This window comes from Bombyx mandarina, chromosome 01 (assembly GCF_030267445.1).
Source record: "Bombyx mandarina strain Sakado chromosome 01, ASM3026744v2".
Classification (NCBI taxonomy): domain Eukaryota; kingdom Metazoa; phylum Arthropoda; class Insecta; order Lepidoptera; family Bombycidae; genus Bombyx; species Bombyx mandarina.
Genome location: NC_143208.1, coordinates 12,534,642 through 12,561,939, shown reverse-complemented (window position 1 = coordinate 12,561,939; position 27,298 = coordinate 12,534,642). Strand labels below are relative to the sequence as shown.

The window sequence follows — 27,298 nt, the reverse complement described above, 5'->3', positions numbered from 1 at the left end:
TTCCAAAAATATTCGTTAGTATACGGAATCATTTGGTATCACCAGTATTTTTCTTATAAATACTGTCAAAAGAGCGTAGTTTAGTTTTTTTTTAGTTTACCTACGTTTTGACTACTATTAACAAAATTAATACATAATTTTATCTTACTTTAAAATACAGATAATGTAACTGGTCAAAAATAAATTATGCGAAGATGATTAATATTAAAAACATCACATGTTTTAAACCTTTAAAACATTCTCCTGTAAAATTAGTAAGTTTTGAGATTATACAGTTTTAATGCGAGAAGACGATATGTTATTTTTATTTTGATGTCACATTTCGAACGTTCATTTCGGTTATAAATAAACGAAATCGCATTTAATTAACTCCTTACAACAAAGTAACTCTGGACGACGTAAATGTATCATCGTTAAACTGAGACACAGCGTACTGATTTTCGGAGAACTGTTCTCGTTTAGCTGTTTACACAATTCAGTGCATGAATATGTATAGCTTTATTGCTAAATTCCACGTTCCTCAAGATTTACGTTCAAACCGCCTACTGTATAAAAGGGAACGCGAACTCCCTTCACAGTTACAGTTCGAGAAATTAGAATTTCGAGAAATTAGAGTAACTAGATGATGACCATCTTGGTTAGATGCCCTCAATTAAAAAAAAAATTGTATTATTATTAACCAATAGATGTCGGGAAGAGTTGATTATTGAAAACACGAATAAAACAACATTTTCTGAAAATAAATCGTAGCCAGATCGATTTATCGCCCTCGAAATCCCCTGTATACTAAATTTTATGAAAAATCGTTGGAGCCGTTTCTGAAATTCAGATTATATATATACAAGAATTGCTCGTTTAAAGATATAAGATAATAATAATAATGATGTATTTTAAAGTACTATAATATTCATTTGGATTTTCCTATCAATATTTTTCTTTATTCTTTATTTATACAATTTTATTTGTACGTTTCGTTTGCATCAACATAAAATCATTGTGACAAATCACTACATAGTATAAAAGAAACTCGCTTTCTCTCTCCCGATATCCCTATGTATGCTTAAATCTTTAAAACTACGCAACGGATTTTGATGCGGTTTTTTTTTTAATAGATGAGTGATTGAAGAGTTAGATTTATATGTATAATAACATCCATTAAATAGTGGAGAAATCAATAATAAATTACAGTTTCCGAAGCGAAGCGAGGGCGGGTCGCTAGTATAAAACAAAATAAAAAAATCGTTTGAAATCGCATTCCAGATATCATCAGCACACAACAAGCATTCAACGAAATAATTGATTATTAAGAATTGTTTAATTCTAATAGACTGTGGTACGATTTATACGTTGCACGTAAAAATATACACACGCAACTAAACATTTGTAAGTCTACCCTCCTCGATTGGAATGAGATGTTCATAGTGGAAATAGTTTTGCATGACAACAAAATCGACTAAAGCTAGTTAGTTTAAATGTTGTAGTAGTTTGAATTTTATTTATATAACTCATATATATACATATATATACAAAATGCTCCATTTTCAAATGAATCCTAGCTGAGTTACGCTTCTGATAAATATCTTAGTGAAGTACATCATATTTATAGATCTCGCCGCTGAATCATTCATAAAAACACCTGCCACAGTCGAAATTCAAACAGAAACCCAATTGGCATTTAGTTGGCATTAAATTTAGTAGGCATTTACAATCAATAGTATACTAGATTAATATATTACATATAAAAGCCAATTTCAGATCTCTTACAATTGTAAAAAGTCGAAAATTTTCTTGTATAAAGATGTATGACTGAATTCAAAGTATTCTATAAAAGCTACAGAATAAATTTTAATTATTTTGTCAAACTAAAAGAGGATCTGATTTTGCGTTTTTATTTACAAGGCCCCAGAGTTTGCAGTTTTTTTGTATAAAAATAAAAATAGGTAGTCTCATTTTGTACGTAAATCAATCTGGCATTAATTTAAGATTTTATTCGAAAAATAAAACTACATGATGAAATAAGAATGTAAAATTTAGACGATTGATGTACTGTAATCGTGTGAGTCATTTAAAGTCAACTATAACTTTAAATTGTGCCTTTAAAATAAGACTACCTTCTATGATTCGCAATTGTAAATACAATAAGCTCGGACCAAACCTCTAGAAATAGTACTTTATCCTAAATATTGCAATGTTAAAAAGGAGACTGCATTCAAAAAATGGTAGTCTGTTGATACAATTAAATTAAACTACATGACATTCAAAACACAATAATGCGTCGATGATTGAACTTCGTTACACTGAATAAATATCGAATGCAAAAGCAATGTACTGAAAACATCAAAGATTTTAAATTAATCGAAAGACTCTCCAAATATTCAATCTTGCTAATTATTAACCCTTTGAGGTCCATAGTAAACACGTATCGGACATCTGTTATTTTACTGGCAGGTACACTGTCCAGATCTTGTATAATAAATTCATTAATATAGAAGTGTAACTATACCGACTGAGACCTTAGAACTTATATCTCAAGATGGGTGTAGCATTTACGTTGTAGATGTCTATGGGCTCCAGTGACCACTTAACACCAGATGGGCTGTGAGCTCGTCCACCCATCTAAGCAATAAAAAAAAGGACCCGATACATTCTAGGGACAGGTACAGGTCTCTTCGTTCGAAATAAATTATCTAAATTTCTCTTAGGCTGATAAACTGTTGGTTTGTCAATAATATCGATACGCATTTCGTTGCTTTGTAAAAGAACAAAATTGAAGGCACAATTTTGTTGCACACGCTTTAAAATTCAGAAATATGAAACCGAATCGAGCGTTCAATTTCAAGTTGCTCGTTACGAAATGGTTGCTATTTTAATCGTGTTGGCCAGTTAAATTATTATTTATCCATGTTTGGCTTAGGATTCTAAATTCTAATAATTTTATTATGAACTAGCTGACCCGGCAGACTTCGTAGTCCCTCAATCGATAAATAAAAGACCTAAACTTTTGTATAAAATAAACTTAAAACAAACAATAGGAATTCGCTCGACGGGGGACACATCAAAGGAAAAACAAAATTGTTATTTTTATTTAATTCCGAGCATTTTCATATTTATCTACCTTTTAAACCTTCTCTGGACTTCCACAAATAATTCAAAACCAAAATCAGCCAAATCGGTCCAGCCGTTCTCGAGTTTTAGTGAGACTAACGAACAGAAATTCATTTTTATATATAGAGAAGATAAGTGTCAAATTGGTAAGTTAAAAAACTTGTGACCTGTTAAAAATTTATAAAAGGCATGTGGATGACACATAAACTGAATTATTATTTTCGCCAGCGCTTCTAAAGTTTTAAGACATGACATGCGTTGCTCAAAAGACATAGACCAAAGGAGTTTAGAATCCCGTTGACATTTGTAATGTAAACTTGTTTTGATATTTAAGCGCTTCTCTTGTTAGCTGGGCCCTCGATTAACACTTTGTCTGTTTAGGGAAATCCTAAGCATGAAGTTTTGTATGATTGTTTTTGAATGTGGGAACACACTAATAAGTGTGGCAACACAGTTAGTGAAAGTTAAAATAAAAAATTCTGGTCGTACTTGCACGTGTTGTACATTACAAGAAAATTTAAATCCTTCGCTCTGAAACTAGTGTTTATTGAAGCTAGCGCCAAAATACAGTCCGCGCTTTACACAAGGCAATGCCCTAAACGAAAACTTACCGCAAAAAGCTATGATAACTGTTTGTTCTTTATTATTGGCGTCATTCATCACAGACTCTTGTCTAATGGCACAAGTATTACTGCGCATGTGTATTGTGAAGACCAGACCTTGACGATGAAGAATTTCAGGCACGCTTGTCGCTGCACTTGCACAACAACGTGCCTCACAACAGATAGCCTTCAAGGTACAGGAGTTAGGTCGGAAGCTGGTCATCCATAATACTCCCTAGACTTTCACCCGCATACCGCACTACTGGTACTTTTTCGGAAATTCGGCAGTTGATTTGTAAAATAAAAATAAAAATGGAGAAGCAGTTCAAGATACCTTTGAACAGTTCGTTATCGACCAGCTGACTTCTTCTAGAAGATATCGTTAATTGCCACTATTAGAGATGTATCAAAATCATGATTATTAGGATATAGACTTTATCTTTATACATACATGTTTCTAATTTAAATACTATTTAACTGGAAGATTCTTTTTCTATTTAACGGTTTGTCGTGAAAACTATTTTTGTTATTAGCTTCTATAATAATCTACGGGGTTCAGTTATATTTCGTTAATTAGATTCATCGTAAACAATAGCGATAGGACGATTAGATTAATGTCGGGAACTTTGGAACAACTGATCTTTTAAATTACTATAAAATTTAAAACAACAAAAAATAAATAAGAAAAAATAACAAATTTCAAATCAGAATAAATCGATATTTGAGATCACATTTCGTGAGATTTCATTACATTACGTTTCTTTTGTCACCCAAGAAGAACGGGTAACACAGAATATTCCTTTTTTTCAGTCGGTGGTCGATCTCACAACCTTCTTGGACTAGCACTCATGCACTGTATTGTTATAAATCACAACAAAAACCCAATCTGCATAAGTAATCTCTATAAATGCACTGTGCCTCTTCACCTACACCGGACATAATATATGTTCTAGTTTGTTCCAAGCTCTATTGGTGAACTACTACACTTCTAGTAAAATCATTGATCATAAATAATGATACCGTTAAACTGTACGTACTAACAAACTAATAAAATAGTTTATAATGGCACTGGCGGAACTAGGAGACGTGCGGTTCTGTCCCTATTAATCTCAAAGCTTCAGGCCGCTCATGAATTCAAGTTGCGAAGAATAGTACTGAAGGTGGGTGGCGCATTTGCGTTGTGGATGTCTATGGGCTCCAGTAACCACTTAACCACAGGTGGGCTGTGAGCTCGTCCAAACATCTAAGCAATAAAAAAAATAAAAACAATTGAGCGATACATCTTTCTACAGCGAGACGAAAAGTGTTGGACTCTTCAGGACTGTTAGTCCATAACGATCACTTAGAAATAGGTGTCCGATCTAAGTAAAACAAATCTATTTCAGTAATTGTTGCATAAAATTACGATATAGGATTAATGTTTTAATACGCGAAATGTTACGATGCAGATTTTTAGCTGAAGTATGCGAATTAAAACGTATCTTAATTGATTTTCCAGTTTAGTTACTGACCATGATGTTACAACACTTATAGGCTTTAGCGACACAACGCGACGGCGCGACTCTATTAATCAATACCTAATAAAAAATGGCGCGCGTCCGTCGATTCTATATATATATATATTAGAATTGGTTAAAATTCTCGTTTCACGAAGTTAAGTAAGTAAGCGAGCATATTTTATCGCTACATGATTTTCTATAGTTAATAATTCCAATCAATACATTACATTACATACATACATTAGCTACATGAACATAAGGTATAATGTGATAAACATATATACAAACAATGAAGTTATTAATTTGGGATGTAAAAAGCTTTCCGTAGACAATCTTATGTTACCTAGGTCCCCGTCATATGTCTATAGTCGAACATTAAATTATATTTATTAATAATTTTGTCTGGACAGGAATAAGTTTTGCCAAAAAGCACAAAACTAGTATTAGGTCATATTTTTATGATACAAATCGTTCTTAACGGAGTGGCAGCTAAGAAATGATATTTACTTCATAACTTGGAAATAAAATATTGTGATGAATATTCATGATTTATTCAGGGTTTTTGGTCAGGTCAGGGGAATGCTGCAGTTGTTTATAAAGACAAAAAAATTGAATGTATTGAGAAATTCAATTAAATAGTCGATTCTCAGCATATTTTATCGCTACATGATTTTCTATAGTTAATAATTCCAATCAATACATTACATTACATACATACATTAGCTACATGAACATAAGGTATAATGTGATAAACATATATACAAACAATGAAGTTATTAATTTGGGATGTAAAAAGCTTTCCGTAGACAATCTTATGTTACCTAGGTCCCCGTCATATGTCTATAGTCGAACATTAAATTATATTTATTAATAATTTTGTCTGGACAGGAATAAGTTTTGCCAAAAAGCACAAAACTAGTATTAGGTCATATTTTTATGATACAAATCGTTCTTAACGGAGTGGCAGCTAAGAAATGATATTTACTTCATAACTTGGAAATAAAATATTGTGATGAATATTCATGATTTATTCAGTGTTTTTGGTCAGGTCAGGGGAATGCTGCAGTTGTTTATAAAGACAAAAAAATTGAATGTATTGAGAAATTCAATTAAATAGTCGATTCTCGAAAATGAGTTCAGATAAGTTAATCTCGAATGTATAATAGTTGTAAATAGCAGTTTTATCTATGATTTTCTAATTACACAAATCATATTCAGTTCGTCAACGATCTTTATGAAACGATTGTAGATTTGAAATATGGATTGAGAGTTGCGCACACAATTATTTTTGTGTAGGAAAATTCACAGGATAATAGTTCGCACTATCTTCGGCTATAGTGAATGCGGAGCACGACTGAGTTTCTAGTTTAATATAGTGACTAGTGAATATAAACATTTGCTGAAACTGTAGAAGATGCATAAAATTTCATAACGCGAATCTAAAAACCAATTAGATTATTTTAAGAATAGCATACATTTATCCCGTTGCTTAGCGCAAGTTTTCATATCATCACGTACTAATCTAAACAATGCATAACAGAAGTTAATCTTGCCAAAAACATGGAAATCGTTTTATTGAGACTAATATGAGTATAGTTAATGTTTCTCTGGGACTGACTTGAAGGTCTGTGTCTTAGATATAAGCCTATTAAGTTTATCATAATGCAGTTTCATTCGTACTTTCTACAGTCCTTTCATCTGCTAAGGGGACGCATGCTACGCGCCGACGCGTGCTGCGTGTTAGTGTGCGATCAGTCGGCGGTACGATTTGTCGAGCGTTTTTTTTTTAATATTCTAAAATTCTAAGGCATTTAGGTTGAAATTATATTCATTTGTAACATAGTAGTTTGGACTGGTAATCGAACTGACGAGTGCGTATCATTGATTTTAATTTGTTAGTGAGAATCGACCCTCCCCGATTCTCGTGTGACGTTAGCGAGGATGAAATTTCTAGAATAAGCGCAATTAAACCTTTGAACTCGGTGTTCATTTTGCGGTACAAGGTCCATTTACTGAATTGAAATGCATCACGTTCGATTCACTGTTTAAAATAGTTTAAATGATACGATTTATTTCGATCCAGTACTAACAAAAATAATGCCGCAGTAACCAATAGTGGAATGTTGAATGAAAATATTTCTTGCAAAATTAATTAGAATAAGTACCGATATATGTATATCCACATGTGTACTATAATAATATTAAGTTTGTTTACTTAATTTTTTACTATTAAAAATTAGTAATGTAACGAATAAAAGTTAATCTCTTAAACCAAACTCGTTAAAAATATTCATATTTACATACCACATACTCCTATGTATTTGATTTTGACGTCACTTTTAATTTACCTTAATAATTTAGTTGCGTGCTCAGTAAAAAAAACCCATATAATATGTAAAAATATTTTGTTTGGTTGTACGTCTTGTATTACGATGTTTCTGAAAAGAAAACTTGCGAACTTAAACAGATAAAATAAATGTACACTATGTTTTTGCAGGGGATAAAAAAAAGAGAAGAAAGTAATCTTTGATTCATATATAAATATGATACGGATAGCGAGCATTGGGCGGGCGTTACTAAAACCGATAAAAACAAAAACACAGGCCTTGCTATCTTCATGGACAGGCTTAATGAAGATATAGAAAGACTATTACTAGTACAGATAATTAGCCATGTATTCGTATCGCTAGGCTGTGGAACTTTCCTTTACGTTATTTCACCATTTTACTGAGGTTACGTTTCATCCGATATCATCGTATCTCATTTCATTTAATTTCATCCCATTTGATTAATGTCTCAAATTAATCATCTTCATTTCATTTCATCTCATTTCATTTCACTCCATATTATCATTTTTCATAAAAATAAAAATAAAAATAAGACATGACTTAAAGATCTTAGTAACCAGGTCATAAAATCCCTTAAAAAATACGTTATTTCTTGGACGTGTGTATAACTAGCCAGTAAGGGGCTATCTTCGTGTATATTATTATTATTATATTTTTGTTTATGTATAGTATAATTATTTTAATAGTGTGAACACGTGAGCCTTTTAACGAATTAGAATATTTGAACCCACATCGTTGATTCGACCCCCACCTAAAGCCGTGTATTTATGTTGTCTACATTGAATATGAATTTATCAATCCACGTAGAAATCATTAGTGTACAATTTTTTAAATGGACTTTCAAATAAATAAAAATGAATAACTATATATCTTATGTTAAAAATACTTTAATGTTACTCGCCATTTCGACAAAAAGAAATATTTTTGATTAATTATATTAATGCTGTTGTTTAATAACAATTAATATATATATAATACTAATATTTATTAATTAATATTTCAATAACGGAGTTCGAGTAGAGCCTCATGGTAAATTAATAATAGCTGTAAATTATAATTACTGTATAGTAAATCTGAAAATTACCCTACTTAATTATACTACTTAATTGTAAAAAGAACGAAAACATAATTTATTGAAAAAAGGTCGTCCTTGAAGATATATTTATTAATTTTCCGTTTTTCTGGTCCTCTTTTACTTTTTACGCACGGAAAGAAAAAAATCTTAAAAGACAGTAAACCTTACTAACGACACTGCATTCTTAGAACGAATTCTTTTATTGAGTTCATAGATCCTAAATTACTTATATTTATATAAGTTTTATTGATTTTCAAACTGAATGCAGTTCGTAACTGGGCTATTCAATAACAAAATCGCAATTCCAAGCGAGTAAAGATTATCTTTACGTAAAATATAATACTTTACAGTTCTTATTCGTTACGAAATAATCTATATTACTAATATTATAAAGAGGAAAGATTTGTTTGTTTGTTTGTATTGAATAGGCTCCGAAACTACTGAACCAATTTGAAAAATTCTTTCACTGTTTGGAAGCTACACTATTCCCGAGTGACATGGCTATAATCTTTTTTGAAAAACATTAGGGACCCTTACTAAAACTCCAATAATGTTACCCAAGGTGTAAAAAAATTACCCAAAAAATTCTTTACATCGCGTGCCCTGCGAAAACTATTGATGATATAATAAAATAATGTACTACGATTTTGTAGAACACATTATTATTTACAAAAAGTATCGCAACAGCATCTGTCTAACTATTATAGTATGGCGCAATAGGTGTTCTTTTATTTTTAAAAATAAAACGTCATTTAAATTTTTGTTAAAGACCCGAGAGGAGCCGGAGCGGGCCGCTAGTATAAGATAAAGAATAAACGAACAACCCTTCATCGTAAACATGATTGACAGCTGTAGAGTTGATAATACTATTATTCATATTGGTGTCATTCAACCCTTTCCGTGCTTGTTTGTGTACATACAGGCTGTTCATAAATAAAAAAGAACCTGTAGTTTATAATAACACAATTTTTAAACATCTTAATTCTCTTTTTAAATACTTACCGATCCTTACGATTTAAACAGATAAGAGTTAATTGGGACTCAATATGTAAAACCTGATTCCGGTCGCAGGTATTCGGTATTCGTAAAATTTGGTAGATACTTTAAATTTTACAGCAGTTGCTCAGCGACTCGATTAGGATCTTGACCGTCATATACGAAGAAGTTAATTCAAAAAATTAGACCTTCTCCGTTGTTTTACAGACATAATTAAAAAACGTTGCATCTTCACTAAAGATTTGTTTGTGTCATTCTCTGGTCCATAAACTGGTACTTAGTTTGAAAATCCGGCGTTTCGGATTATGTCATTTACCAAGATAAAAATTTTGCTTTTTGTTATAATAAATTATCTTTGTGCTATATTTCCTTCAAAATAATTCACTTGTTTTTGCGTGATCGAGTAAGACACATATAAAATGCTACATTTAAAATGTTAGTATAAATCAGTACAATTTAATTATACTAATAAATTTCTTGAAATAATAAAGACGGGCTTTATATATTCCGATTGAAGGGTAGTGGTAAGGAGAACCGTCTCATATGGGAGAAGCTTGAAAAAGTGTCCCACTTTCAGCACTAAATAATATTTCAAAAATCCTCCAGAATGGCGCTAGCACAGGCACAGGGTATGATAAGAATTGAGCAGTTGTTAACTGATTAAAGTATGTTGACTTAGGAAATTTAATATATTTAATGACTAGAGTAGTTAATGACAGTGTAATATACAAAACCTCACATGTTTACGTAGTCCAAACTAATTTCGTCAATATAACCTAAAATTATTACTGTGGAGACATCGGTTGCATTTTCTCATCAGCTTTAAATAAAATACTTTTTATAATTATGTAGTGCTTACAGTTCTTTCGTCCTTTTTTATTTCACTATCTTATTCTAATAACTTTTAGCGCCTTTTTTTTAAATTTACCCGGATGCTACTGTAGCGCCACCCTTATTTAGTAGATTTTAACGGACACCTTTTCACACACAGAGACGGTTCTCCTTACGTCTACCCTCCATAATATTCCGCAACAATCTCGCTTTTACTGCATCGACAGCCACAGGGTTCCGGTGCCAAACAAAAGTTACGGTTGATATGTCATTGAACTATGAGGCTATGAATACTATGTAAGTGATGCTTGGAAGATTGATTCACATATCGATAATCATACATCAACCTGCGACCTCAAGAGGCACGCTCGACTCTATTCTGCTACAAGTGGGCATCGTAGTACCGAAAATAATAATACATAACTAATATTAGAACTTGAATGAATAAAAGGAATTTGGTATACTCCGCCAGAAAAAAAATTAGTGAACATATGTATATCGGTGATTATTTAATTTAACGAAACTAATAAGCAGTGTGTCACGTGTGTTTTTTTTTTTTTTTAATTGCTTAGATTGGTGGACGAGCTCTCAGCCCACCTGGTGTTAAATGGTTACTGGAGCCCATAGACATCCACAACGTAAATGCGCCACCCACCATGAGATACAGGTTCTAAGGTCTCAAGTATAGTTACATGATTTATTAATTCTACACTCACTTTATTCTCTATTCCTGTTTAATTCCATGCATATCATTTTATCTATTTCTTTTCATTTCTTAATAAAACGCCTCTCATTGAATAAGTCGAAGTCAAAATAAAATCCAGGTAGGTATATATGTATATCCAAATACTTCATTTATTATTTAAGGTTAAATCTTGAATGACGGGCTGTTTCCGACAATCTACAACAGGGTGGTACCTCTTTTGCGTGAGATGGGTATAATTAACGGAATTAAAATAAAACAAACAAATTATTAATTCGAACGATCGAGCTTTAATTTTTCAAACTTCATCAATTATTATACGAGTAATTTAACATAGGAATGTAATCTAATTTATTATTAGCTATTTTGGATACATAATATTGCGGCACATTGAAACAAATAATTGTAAACATGCATAAGGATGTAAACAGATATAACAAGCACGCATACATATAACAAGGTGGACGAACCCTTGCGATAGCCACAATAATAATACTAAAGTTTTATAATAGACCCGCAGATGTTATGAATAAATATTGTGTTGTAAGAACGCGTGTGCACGTGCCTTTAATCTAGATTTTAATGTACAGTAGAGGTTAAATAGGGTTTGCGAGAAAGGGTTGACCACTTTTTTTTCCTACCTATGCTGATAGCCTTGAGAGGCTATTTCAGCTTCTCCTTGACGTGTGGTGAGCTCACGGGGCTCACACCGGGTGTGTTGTTAACACTGGCCCTAGCAAGAGCAACGGTTGGAAACGTGACTCACTGAGAAGACCCGGCGAGAAACTCAGTGGGCTGTCTATGGGTTAATTTACTCGTCGAGCCCTTCATCGCAAGCGACGCACGGGTTCCGTGAGGACGGTGATCGGCGGGGTTGACCTAAAATACTTAGTTCGTAGTCGTACCTTTTTTAGTTTCACTAAAACTCGGATGACTGAGAAAGCCTAGTTCGGCATAGGTAAGGCCTTCCTTGACAGTCTAGTGTTAAAGTCATATCCAGTCTAATAACCGTGTTTTTGTACTAGGACACAATAACCGACGAATATAATTTACACTAAGCTAACGTTTAACCACTTTGCTATTATTATTTTTTAAAGTAATTATTATAGTTTATTATTGTTAATTTAAAATGTAAGTAATTAATGTTTTAGAAAAATTATGATTGAATAAATATTTTAACGAAAATCATTACTATTTTCAGCTCTTTCGTACCCATTGCGAGGTATAGGTCTATCCTTTTTTATGCCATAATGCTCGATCGCCCGCCATTCTCATTTACGTCCAATTAATATCCTTTATTAATATCACATTGACATTCGATTGTTTTGTTGCTGTTTCCTTTTGCATCTTTTACAATACATATTATATATACACTAATTTCTTGAACCAAACTGCCAGCTTACTAATTATAAATAGAATAGTTCAGGAGCGGGAAACAATATATATTATTATTTCAAGACAATCTATTGAAAGATACGCAGATGTACAGAAGACCAATTTATTGTTTCACTTGTTTGATGATTTATTTTAAAGCTACTAGTTCTAGTTACATAAATTACGGTTACATGTATGAACTCAACAAAATTAATCATACATTAAAAGTAAAACCATTATAGTTATAGTTATAATTACGAACAAACGACAATGTGCAGATAAACGTATATATTTATTGTATTTGATTATATTTTATTTTATTAAGCTTATATTGTTAATGTGAATATCATAATATATCATGGAAATAAAAATAATAATATAATTAATAATTCATGCAGTTCTATATATATTTTGGTGATCACAATCGAAGTGAAACGACCAGTTTTTTCTGCTTCTTTGAATAATTATTCGACTTTAACATAAAGATTTACAAACATATCGTTTTAATGTTTATGAAAATGTCTAGACGATTTTTAAATTGAATTTAAGTACAGCCACTCTGTTTGAATGCGGACAGGACATCGCAAGATGCTCTCTACCTCTTGAAAGACATGGGTAGTGAGATGTCCCGTACATCTAAAATTCTCACTACCTTGTCTTTCATGCGGATTGGGCAAATATCTTCACTCGGCTTCCGAAGATAGAAGACCTAAAGAAACTGAAGAATATACATAATAAAATGTTTTCATTTGAATTCGTTAACACGCTGTAAGACCAGATTTCAACTAACTATCAGCGCGATCCGTTTAGGAAGCAAGCAATCTGACGGCGTATTGCATCGCATATTATGGGTTATGTTCCGAGCTGCCCCGGAGTAATTTAATATTCGAGTCAATTTACTGTGCTGCACTGGTTTAAATCTAGTCTCGGCTTAATAGTACGTCGTGTTGATAATTATCTCATCCTCAAGCAATATTCATCGCGTAAATTGTGTTTCGCTAACAACGTCGAAATTATCTGAGCCTCTAATATATGAACTATAGGGTTGCGAAAACTATATCGTTATTAATGCGATTACAATCTTAATAGTCTCTACTAAGCGCTTTTAAATAGTATATTAAAAAAAGTGGCTCAACTGTTTCTGATATTATTACACTAGTAAGGCTTAAAATATTAATATGTAATATATAATAATAATTAGTTCTATATCAAGAACAAAATACAGGAACATCTGATATGAACTTAAAAGGCGTCCCCGATCGGGTAAATAAATTGTTCATCTCGTTGGTATGGTTTATGAACCTGAAGTTATTTTTATTGCCAAGAATGGCAGATGAGCTAATTTTCCATCTGGTTGTCAGTGGTTACGCGAATACTTAGATTTCACGGTATAAATTCCCCCCACGTTCACTTTGAGACGTGACTTTGAGCTTCCAGTTAAATCCATGGCTGACACTTAAACGGAATGAGCACATCAACATAATACCACTCCTGTTTGTATCCCTTTCCTCATTGCTGAGGGTCGTGATCCTTACCATACACTTTTGTTTGGACTATGTTTCTCCATTCCTTCTTGTCCTCTGCGTAGTGGATAGCGACATTGATGCTGGAGTCTAATTTCGTCTTAATTAATATAATACTACTTAATACTTAATACTACCGCTAATTATGCAATTTCATTTTGCGAGTTTGACGTTAATTGCAAGATTTTATTACTTCATTGGGCAAATCCGTCGTGATGTGTAAATGGGTACTCATTTCACGAATTTAGAACTGCTCATATTATCAACCCATAGGAGGACGCCTTACCTACCAACTTCGAGATTAAACCCCAGCTATAGTAATTTACTGAAGTACTCCCTAGTCTAGTCTGTGGTCGAAACGCTGCCTGCACCTGAATACTCGCAAAGCTTTTAAGTTATTAGACAATTCGATTCTAAGGTAGAATGCTATTATTTGAAAAGGCACCTAACGGGATTTACTTTAAAGATAGGAAAAGATTTAGGTTGGAACGATACAATATATTTAACTTAAGAGGTAGGATTTAAGTGACATTAAACTAACTTAATACACACAACGTTTAAATAACTACGTTATAATGGAATCATAGTACATAATTAATGGCATTATTTCTAAAGGAATAGTGTTTAATATTTGTAGTCCTACTTTTTTTAAGGTTTCGAAATATTAAACATTTACGGCGTTATTACTAAATTTTAACTAGTACTAACGGGACTTAGCTATAAGATTTTTTGTATCTTTTGATCTTGTTGAGATTGTCTTATATGAAAACGCAATTTGTAATTTACGCATAGTATAGGCAAAAAATCTTCATTTCTTCTATGAATTTTGTCAGATACATGTGATAAATAGCTAACATAGGATATCGTTTTCTTATTTTTGAAAGCATTTCATTAAACTATCAAAAATCCTTAGAGTATAGTCTCTATATAGTATGGTAGGTAGTCAAAAAAGGTATTTGGCTTCCACGCTGTTAATTGTACTAGAGGTCTCGCAGTTGTCGAAATTCGACTATAACTAATAGGAATTTTCAGTTTGTACACTATTATAATTGTATTTTATAATTATATAATCACAAATTTCGCCAAGACTACACTATAAAAAATATTAACAAAGACAAACAATATTTAATCTATTCTCAATTTGACAACAGACTTCAAGAACAAAAGTTTGAAAATAAATAGTATGCATGCGTGTGTGCGTCAAATACATGGTATGTAGTGTGTGTGTAATGTTTTCTTTATTGATTTAATGTATCTTTTATGCATTATTTAAAAAAAAATATTAGCATTGTGCACTTCTTCTCTATATTCTCTATAAGTGTGGAAAATTTCATACTCCTCCGTCCGCACAATTTTCGTAAAAAGGGATACAAAGTTTTTGCTTCACGTATTAATATATAGATTAGTTAAGCGATAATTTGTATATAAATGTATACTAAGACAAGCTTATTAAGAGCTGCGTATGTTGACAGTTTAATTAGACATATAAGTAATAATACAGAGTCGATTCTTAAAACAGATTTCAAATGAAAACTCTTAGGGAAAGAGAAAATGTAATTCTATTTAAACATTTTTCGCAGTAAGTGAATGTTAACTTTAGTTAACTTTTTAACGTGTTCAAAGCTCCCATAATCCGCTTAACAATTTTTGTTCTAAGGCTTCTCTCTGAACAGTTTTCTCTCTGAAATATAAGCGAGGTCAAGAGCTATTGTTCAAGATGTTTTGAATAATAAATTATTGTGGCCGGTTTTTGCCTGATTCTTGGTAGCCTTTAATAAGCAAAACTTTATTGTTTAACGAAACAACGCTTTTAAAACGTATTAGGTGTTTAATTACTTTACTCTATTGACAAAAAGAAAGGTCGAAAGGTTGCCAAATAATTTAATAGTGAGAGAAGAAAAGCTCTCAGCGGTAGGCAGCGGATTGGTTGTGCCCTTAACTTTGCTGGCATCCATGAGTGGTTGTGCCACCACCGCGATTCATTCACTTGTCTGTCTAAAAGTGCAATAAAAAAACGAAAGATTTTTGACTCGAGTTGAATAAATGAATTAATAATTTGTTGAATCTGAGCAGGGATTAGAATATGTCCAATGATTGATCTAAAGCATAATAATTATCTACCTTTGCGAAAACTCGATACGTCGTTTGGAATGTACCGTCTGTATAATAAATACATACTCGTAAATATATGTGAATTGACTTCTGGTGTTTCAAGCATTGCGATTCAGAGTCACGAAAACCATCAAACATACATATGACATTTCATGTTTAGAATTATAAAAATATATTACATCTAACGGAGTAAGATCACTTTTGGATGCAATGAATTTTAACTGTTATACATGGGATTGAATATGTCTTGTATAGTTACGTGTGCAGACATAAGACAAAAATACGTTAGAAGAGAACACAGTTGTTTCTCTCTTGAATTTTCAACCTGTGAGATAGTGCAATAGTAAAAGAAATTGTCACCTTGCATCACTTGTCAGCGACGCAGGTCGAACCCTCCATGAACGACGAGAGCATATATGACGTGGAGGTTGTGCAGAACTCGTATGGATTGATAGGCTGGAATTAAATTGACCTCAAAATTCGACCCTTATAGATAGATATGTGTCAACATGGAATATTTCCTCCCAATTTAAAATTGAAGGAAGGATTTTCAAATAGAAATGTTCGTCAGTATTAAAGATTTAAATTTAGATTTAAATGTCTTTGGCTGTGATCAAAATTTCATCTATAGAAACGTCTCGGGAACACACACATGTGATTCATAAAGTTATTGGCGGAAAATACTGTACTATGATATATTACGTTTCTCAAGATGACTGCGTTTTAGTCCTGATTTCGATCGCGTCGCAGATACTCTTGTAACTTACATTGCGCCACACTATTACGGTTAATACATAAAATAAAGTTCAAATCCATTTTATAACGGATTTCAACTTATTTACTCACTTAGGTCTTCTTATGTAAAATATGTATTGATAAGATCTTATTAATTTTTATCTGATCACTCGTTTTTTATTTGTTTTATTAGCTTACCAATAAAATGATTAGTGAATTCGAAATGATATTGAATTAATAAAATTGTATTTGATTTAATACTCCTGTTTTGCCGTTACGTTAATAGTTAAACACGAAAAGTTGATCCTTCGGCAAGCGTATGTCGAGAAAGACGATTTCTCCTCATTGAAAAACATAATAATATGAACATTTCTTATACCGCTTTATGTGACCATAACTCATATGCGGTGGCTCGTTGAAGAACACTGTCAACAACAAGCCCTATGACTTGTCGTTTGAAATATGCTAAATAATATTTCAATCGCTTACGCTACGTTCGTTGGCTTTACAGATAAAATGATTTTGTGAGGGCTTACTAAAGTTCCTAAGCACGTCACCTTTTTATGAAGAGATTGCTCGTGGTTTGAAGGCTTTCGAGTGGATTTCTTTAGACGGATGGTTAACTTAGGAGCTTAACATTGCCCGAGCGTTGTCCTAGGTCTATCAGCGTAATGGCTTGCTTAGTGAGTTAATCTAATACTGGATCGGAATCGTGACTTACTGAAAAGACCTAACTTAGTGGACTGACGCTATGGGCTAAGTGCGCGTTGAACTGTTTAACGGGTACGGTTAGGTGGATCCATTAGGATGGGTCTAGGTCATTAAAGATGGCTGGCTGCTGCCTAAGTTGGTTCAGGGATATCAACGGAAAAATACTAGGGGTGTAGTCAGAATAACCAACTAGTTAAGTTCTATCTAGAAACATAAAAAAAAATTTCACCGTCAAGGAAACTAAAAATTAATTATTTATCAATTTCTCTGCATAAATCGTGAGCCGATCTGAATATTAACCGTGCCGTTAGAAGTAGAATTACTCGAAATTGGATGATGTGACGGTATTTGGAAATTGTTTACGTTTTAACGTAGCGTTCTAAGAACGACATCGTTGCCGGGCTGAACAGGTCTGTGATATGTATGGCTTAAAAAAAAAACTTTCCATTTTCAAATTTTGAAAAAGAAAACTTGAGAATGTTTTTTTATAAACGTATTTAGAGACTTCATGGGCATTGACAATTTTATTTATTTTCTGTGATTGAAAAACTATTTCGAGAAATAGACTATCTAATTACTGATTTTTTTTAAGTGAAATACTACTTTAATTTATCAATATTTTTAATCAAATGCCTTTTTTAACTTTTGTTTGCCCCCAAATGACGTCATCATTGACATTACTCAAGCATATACTTAAGCCTATATTTTTAAATACTCTTTTTACGATTCAAATATCACTTTTTCTATCATCATGTTGTTAACCTGAAAACAATATTTTAAATTCAACACAAAGCCGGCGGCAGCAGGTAATGACCTAAACGCGTTTAACACTTATCTATCAATGCAGTGTATAGGTACCAATTTAAAAAATATACATTATATATTTATAGTGAATAATACAATAGTAAAGAAAAAATCATTGATATTCCAGAAATTTATCTGCCACAACTTTTCTGTTTTTTTATTTAATCATTGTTTAATACAAATATAAAAAGATATAACAGAAGAAACTACGTTCCAACCGGGCGTCCATAAGACACTCCTTTTTTATTAAATAAAATGATGACATTAATATAAGTGTGAAAAGAGTCTACGGTGTCACAGATTAAAATTTTTTGAAGCTTCTCTTTTGTTTATGCCGCTGGTCATGTCACCACTTTGAAAAGTAATGATATTTTTAATTAATTTATTAAATATTAATTTCATACATAATCCATTAAAACATATTTTAAAAAAAACGCAATCAATTATAATTTTATAATTTTTATTCAATGCCCATTATAAGACCTTAAAGATGCCGCAACGTAAGTATGGTCCGTTTTGAAACATGAAGTCGAAATATTTTAATACAGTATGGAGAAATTACTACAGTCCACCACAATCATCCATGTTCTATGGCGAACTCTTTTTTTTTATTGCTTATATGGGTGGACGAGCTCACAGCCCACCTGGTGTTAAATGGTTACTGAAGCCAATAGATATCTACAACGTAAATGCGCCCACCCTCCTTGAGATATAGGCTCTAAGGTCTCAAGTATAGTTACAACGGCTGCCCCACCCTTCAAATCAAAACGCATTACTGCTTCACGGCAGAAATAGGCAGGAAGGTGGTACCTACCCGTGCGGACTAGACAAGATGTCCTACCACCAGTAAAACTTATCTTGGAAAACTCCTATAAAGCTAGAAGCTATAGAACCCTAGCAACAGAAAAACATCTTAAATACAGAACTACTTTAAATGTCAATGTATTTTGTATTTTATCCTTTATTTCGTCTCGTTCTGAATTTAAGAATGCATAAACTTTATTAACCGTTAAAAACTACATAGCAACTATCTAGTTTCATTTTATTGCGACAACATAATTCGAATCCAATATTGTTTTGACGCAGCGAGAAAAATAACTCAATACCGCAGAAATATGAGGAGCGCTTTATTGAAACAGCTTAGAATTCCTTTATCGTTTGATCGCCTTTGAAGAAAATATTTAATTACGAGAATGCAAGCTCGGCTCGGGCGAGTGTACGTGTCCGATGAAATGCATAATATTGTTCTCACGATTGTATGCGACTAGAGATCGGGTACATATTTCGTAGTAATGATGAGAACGGTTATCGCGTTACCGTCTACTCATTAGAAATAATGAAATCAAAGACTTAGCTTATCACTGAGAAACTGGAATCACGATCACCGGAGTTGTTCAGTGATCGAACGAATACTAGCGTCATCATAATTGTGCTTGTACGAACTTTTTAAATTATTGCTTTTTCTTATTTCAATCCATCCAATTACGATTTCACTTTAAAACTTCTGTAAAATTTTATTTAAATCACTAGAGACGACAAATTATTATTCATTTGATTTTAGTGCACCTTAGTGTTGAATCGTACAAAAACTTGTTACGAAACCTTAGCCGGTCGACTAGTAAATCGAAACAAACAAAAGTTCGTTGACCCGTGCTAACGTAAACACTAAGGAAACCAATAAACTCATTTAGCATCGAATTAACTGAACTTGACTGTGCGTTGGTGCAGTGCAATTCGATTTTCATACACGCGAATACGAATCGACTCTGACCGTGAAAGCGTTTTGTGTAGTAAATCCGTTTACTCATATGGAATTAATTTAATTCCCGCACACCGTATGTTTGTATTGAGTGCGACGTGTTTCATTGAACTATATGTCTGTTTCGACTGTTACGTTTGGTTATCAATGCGCAATGTTTGAATTGGTTATCTATACTAATATTATAAAGAGGTAAGATTTGTTCGTTTGTTTGTATTGAATAGGCTCCGAAACTATTGAACCGATTTGAAAGATTCTTTCACTGTTTGGAAGCTACACTATTCCCGAGTGACATAAGCTATAATATTTTTTGAAAAAAGTTAGGGATCCATACTAAAACTCCAATAACGTAACCCAAGGTGTAAAAAAATTACCTAAAATATTCTTTACATCGCGTGCTCTGCGAAAAATATTGATGATAGAATAAAATAATGTACTACGACTTTGTAGAACACATTATTATTTACAAAAAGTGTTACGATACCATATGTCTAACTATTATAGTTATGCCGCAATAAGTGTTCTTTTATTTAAAAAAATAAAACAACGTCGAATATCGTTGAAATTTTTGTAAAAGACCCGAGCGAAGCCGGAACGGGCCGCTAGTTACTTATAAAAACAGCCCTGCGTCGTGACGATAATGTAAACCTGAGCATCATTGAGCTGTACATCTCTTATACGTAATTAATCGCGTTATCTACGTAGAAATTTTAACTACTATTACTGTGATTTATATTGATCAACCCCACCTTGCTGAATGTAAATGTTTTATGGAGCTAATGAGACTGTAATCGGCCGGCAATGGGTATAATGCGTGCTGCCACAGCCTATGAGTAATTAACAATCAGTTTTTGCAACAATGTTCAAGATATGTTGACCCGATACGGTAGTACATTACAGTGTAGATTTGTACAATGTTTTACATTTCAGCGTTACAGAGCAATGCATTCTTACGAGTTATTATTAGCTTGCTATAGCTATGTTAAAGTCAGTTTTCCACTCAGACGCTACTGTAGTTTTGTTAGATGTATCGATAAATTCTAACAACAAGAAAAAATATTAGCAAATACTCAATTTAATTGTTCAAACTCGTACTTCTGATAAAAGTAATTAAAATTAAAATTAATTAATTAATTAAAAATATCAATAAAATAACGAAATCAAAGTTATTATAATTAAATCGTTAGGATTTTCGGACAGTCGTAAATAATTGAACAAAAATATTCTTATGTTATGAGGCCAAACGACCTCATGGCCTGGAACTAAGTGGGTAACGGACATGTAGGCAACATAATCTGAATGCTGTCAATGCTAGCTGTATTGCATAACGACCCCCCATCAAATTCGGAATGCATGATTACTGCACAGCCGAAATGCACTCACAATACGCGCTACCACAACTAAACGCCAGTCGACGTCGGAGTATGCTGGTTATAACACAATCCCCCGTAAATTAATTAGTCGCCTTCTACAACACCCACGGAAATATATCGAGGGTTCTATTCTATGCAAATAAAATCAAATGGGTTTGGTGTCCAAAGGTTATAAGTACTTAGCCATCGGCGTCTTCAAGCGTTTCGCTTTAGGCATTATTCTGATCGTTCGTCCTGTCATCTCGTCAATAGATTCGATTCGTTGACATAAAACAAAGTCAATTCATTTTTGAAATGCACAAACAAAAGAAATCCTTTTGTCCGTACCAATCAGCCGAAACAATAGGATCAAAAGCTTATCGTAGCAAAATTTCATAGATATAATCGGATTAGTGTATGCACTTTGTGTACGATTGGATGGCGCTCATCCATTTTTCTGTTCGCATTACTTTTGATTTTATAAAGCTGACGGAAAAGTACTGCGACAATTTGATATTTTGTTGACTAAAGAAATTAAAGGAACTCATTCGTGCTAAATTAATTGGATCCAATGATATCCTTTGAATTCTCTCTTGAACGTTTCACATGAATTTTACTAGCTTAAAAAGATGAAAAGATGTTTACGTAATTTTGTCAGTTATAAAATGTTTAAGAAAAAGTAACCGCTTACTACTGCGTGGGTACCAGGTGGGTTTTTAAAAAAAATATGTCTACAAAAGTCTGCGATATTAACGTTATGTGTTATAAAGCTAAATTCTTTATTTAATCAATATACATACATAGAAGAATATGATGGACGATTTATATACGTCTCCAATTAGTTTATATTATTCGATTGTAAAATACAGAACTTCCTCTTCGTGTATTGTAACTACGCCACATAAACACGAATATCGATGTATTTAAATATATCAATATATGTAAATTATCATTTAAAATTTCATCAAAACTAGATTTCTGCCGAAAACAGTGCAACACTGCATTAATACCGCATTCAGTCAGTGTTAAGTTTTTGTCGTGTCTCGTAGGGGTCATTGTTCCGATAAAAGCATTATTAATCAATTAAAATTCACATAGTTATATTATAACGTCGGGAGCGTTGACGAAACCGATTTCCTAATCAAGTTTTAACCACGGAGTTTCAATCTGTTGCATCTTCTATGTTACGTGTAAATAATTGACTTTTCTACACAGTATAATATGATTCTGATGATGATTTGTTTAGACGGGTGGACAAGCTCATGGCTCGCCTGGTGTTAAGTGGTCATCGGAGCCCATAGACATCTACAATCTAAATGCCGCTACCTAAGAAGGTCTCAGTTTTACAGTACAACGTCTTTTACGACCCACCCTTCAAACCGAAACGCATTACTGTTTCACCGCAGAAATAGGCAGGGTGGTGGTGCCTACCAGTGCGGACTCACAAGACTTCCTACCACCAGTAAATGACTAATTAAGCTTAGACGTGCGATGTGTAATGCTCTAAAATGCTCTTTTTCCTGACAGTACAGTAGAAAATATATACAAGAAAATGCTCTAGACCTTTGCTCGACACTTTTTAATTCGGAATTTAAAAAAAATGGAAATCAAACAAAGAATATAAATTTGTCTGAACACGCATAGCTCTGAAGATAATATGATATTAGATGCAGGAAATAATCTGTACGTAACATAAATCTTTGTTAAACGCATGCTAGTTGCGCTATATTTCCCTTATTCGAGATAAGGAAGAAAAGCTCTTAATACAATGAAGCGGTAGAGTTAATTTTCTGTAATGCGTAAAGAGGAGCAACAAGAGGTTATCCCGGGGGAAGCCTGGGACGCGTCCCGGAATGGCGTCGTTTGATAGCCATGCTATTCGAACAAACATTGATTATATTATATAGCCAGTACGTCGCGGAGTCCCGAGGTGGTTGGACGTTCCGACTGCCTGCGCCTTAGTAGCCCCGACCAGTAGCCTACTTTACCAGGTGATATGACTTCAAACTTTTCTTAAATTATAAGAATATTTTTTTTTGTTATTTTTATTTGAAACAATTAATGATTTAATGATTTCTGATTTGCATATTCAATTTTTTTAAAGTGGACTTTATATAATTTTATAAAATTTTTGGATTTAGAAAAGACGAAATATCACTGAGGCCTATTAGTTTAATTGAGTCTACGTTGAGCCGTCACCATCCATAGAATCTATGACAGCCCTTGAAACGGAAATGCGAACCTGAATTGCAATTTAGTGACTCGCTTTCACAATTTTGTCCGTCACGTCAATCGTGACAATATATGAATATTTAATAACAACTAATATACTCGTATATTTTTTAATTAATGTTGAGCACTGATTTCTCGGATTTCACATCAACGTGTGATTGAAATTTAAATTTGCTTCGAACGTTTAGGCATGCCGCCTCACTTTGAGAGCGGTTAGTTTTTTTTAAAAATGTTTTCCATGAAAGTCAATGCGTGAAAAAAACTTGTGCTTTAAAATTTCTTTAGTGCTTCATTCTTCAAAGATAGATAATTTTTAACTGTGCGTTCTTTTGTCTGATATAAACTCCTTGGGAATAGTAGATCTGACTAGCAAGTCGGTTAGGAATTTAGGGAAAAATAAGGAGGCCATACTTTTTATTTTTTATTTTATTGCTTAGATGGTTGGACGAGCTCACAGCCCACCTGGTATTAAGTGGTTACTGGGGCCCATAGATATCTACGACGTAAATGCGCCACCCACCTTGAGATATAAGTTCTAAGGTCTCAGTATGGTTACAAAGGCTGCCCTACCCTTCAAACCGAAACGCATTACTGCTTCACGGCAGAAATAGGCAGGGCGGTGGTACCTACCCGTGCGGACACAAGAGGTCCTACCACCAGTAAAAGATACTGCAGAACTAGCACTTAGTCGAATAAGTAAGACGTCTTTATTGAGTAACGCAACTATATCAAACTTCAAAATCGACTGAAGATACAAATTTTTAAGTAATCACGTGACAAACTTATTCACGTACGTAAGCAAAAAATTACATCTATTCTACATTTAGACAACTGATCATATTAATATTTTTACATAATGTACTTAAAATATGAAATCCAAATCTAAGGTGCGAGTGGAACCTTCCCGAAATTGAAAGCGTAATAAACTAATCCAGTAAAGTAAACTCAAAAAAAAAGAGGTCAAACATGAAGGTGTAATTTGACGCATTAGGCAAATGCGTCCCGAACTCCGTCAAAACTCAGTCCCTTTTCGTCTGTTGGTATTAAGAACATTAAATTTTAGTAAATTTTCTCGTGATATTGAATTATTTGTCACCATTTTCCGGTACGCCGTAATACACCCTTGTAGTACGAGTATAAATAAGCGTTACTGTTTTTCATTTTCGCAAATGAAGTTGATTTTCATTTTGCATCATATTCGTGACAAACGGACACATAAAACTAAATGCATAACGGTGTTTGTTCGCACTCGAAACGCGTGTAAAAATATTCGAACAACCTCATTAACAGTGCATTCTAAATGTGTACCGAAATAATATGTTTAAATTAAGGTTTATAAAATAAAATAAAACATTATATCGCAAACGATCTTTACCGCTCGGTCGTTTTTAAAAGAATGTTCCAGAAAAAATATTGTAGAACTCGTTTGAATTTTGTCAATGATACTGTAGAAATTTTTCGTTGGATACAACTTAACACAATTCTTGAGCCTCATAAAATATGTTATATTTTTGCAAGTAATGCATTTTCTGAATTATATATCAGTGAAAGGCTTATTAATATTTTCTCTGCGAATAATTTAATGACGCGTTTATTAGAACTAATCCCTGTTTATGTACAATTTTCATATAAATTTACGGTGTTCGAAATCTACGTTGAAATTAAGTTCGATGGTTCGTTAAATTTGTAGGTATTATAATGAAAATTAATTTCGCAACTAAAGCCCATGTAATAAATAAGACGTGATCATATTATTTAATTGAATTGATTCTATTGTCAACTGTTCGTACAAAGATCTATGATATTCATGAATAAATTAAATTGTATAATTTAGTGCCAAAATCCAATTCGATGAGTTTATATCGTGAACCTTCGGGATTTTGTCTAGCAACACGCTCAGAGATACAAATGTTTGATTAAAACATGGAATACAACGTTTACATTTACAAAAAATAATAATTAGTTAATGTTTAATAACATAAAAAAATGTTAGCTTGTGAATGAGTAAAGGCAAGTAAATTTTGAAGAATCACACAAGGCGGAATGTAGTCGTGGCATCAAAGTCGGTTTGTCATAGGTCACAACGTAACTATCACAGCCAGCTTTGATGAGCACGACTTCATCTGTAACGACCACGCGGGGCAGAAAACATCCCGAGCAAGACTTTATCGTAAGTTAGACCTAGCGACTCCGGATAATCTCGATCCTGTCAAAGCGGCGGTGAAATGTCTCCTCCCTTTCATATCACAGCCACTTTGATGTGGTCGGTTTACTGAGAACGGCCCAGGGTCATGAATATATATTAATCTCGTACGTGTCAGTCCATGGCCCACTCGTAAAAATGGCTGTGTCGTGTAGCAACCCTCATATCACAGCCATTTTTGACGAGTTGGGCTGTGTGACGTATCACCGATAGGACAAAAAAAAAAGAAGAAGTGTCTCTTCTAGGCGGCGAATGTTTCGTCGCTCACAAAGTGGTTGTCGTATGCGTTTTTACTTTGGCCATATCACAGCCAGCTTTGATGAGCGATGAACTTCAGAATCCTTCGACTCAGATCTTTTCAGAAGCGACGTTGAGTAGCGCTAGAACTCGACAAGGTGGTTGTGACATGGGGGCTCAGGATCATATCACAGCCAGCTTTGTTGAGTTCTCGGCTACTATGCACTTCACCAGTATATTTGAAGATGGTTTTTATATCTTTATTTATTTTTGGTATATTGATACATTCTATTATATTATTATTACCTTTTATTATTGTAAATATGTAATTATGTAGTAGTTTGTGTTTTACTTAGTTTGTTGAAGTATTCAAAAGTGACTGTCTTTTTCGTTGTTGATTCCTTTCCGTACAAGGCTGTTTGGACAAGATCGCTCTAAACGATAAAGCCACTAATCTATGGAATCAGCTACCTAGTTTATGTTCTTATGTATTAGATTTATTTATTGCTGTAATAAATGTTGTTTTTAGTTGTATTTGTGATTTAATGAATGTTGTGTATTTAAATTTTGTATATTATTTAAACAGATATATTTTAACATTTTTTTCTCTGAATTTCAGGTCTCGGATTGGCGGCTAGTATAATAACGACAAATAATGCCTAAAAACTCGTTGTTGGTTTCAATAAATAAAGTTCATTAAATTTATTTAGAGTTTGATTTATACTTACCTTTCGATGAGAGTTTCAGAATGCCGCAAACAAAATGATACTTATAAGACAAAAATGTTTTATGAAGGAAATTTTATGAAGGAAAATAGTTTACCTTTTCGTTAATAATATGAAATTCGATCTTAGCGTTTCTCGTGAAGTAACAGTATCGTAATTAATAAGAGAAAAAATAGGAAAACACTTTCTCGTATTAGATAGATTTCTTTCTACCAAGGGCATACTGAGAAGTGTGAATCGATCGATAGTTCTCTTGTTCTTGTTTGTTGAGACAGACACAACTAAGATCCTAAGTACTGAATGTTGGAAAGATTATTCTAATTTAAACACCAATTTTTAAAATACATAGAAAAGAAATCATTTCTTTTTCAC

At 33.1% G+C, this 27,298-nt stretch overlaps 1 long non-coding RNA gene across 3 annotated transcripts in view; it reads left to right on the top strand.

Moving 5' to 3' along the window:
* LOC114245329 (uncharacterized) overlaps positions 1-26,906 on the top strand; it is a 43,828-nt gene extending 16,922 nt beyond the window's left edge. For 2 of the 3 annotated variants that reach the window (XR_003624765.2, XR_003624766.2), the window contains one exon: positions 26,821-26,906. This is a non-coding gene — a long non-coding RNA (uncharacterized LOC114245329). Of the gene's footprint in view, positions 1-1,260; positions 12,348-26,820 lie in introns of those variants that run through there. The other variant, XR_016323745.1, reaches the window with a different exon arrangement.
* The last annotated feature ends 392 nt before the right edge of the window (positions 26,907-27,298 follow it).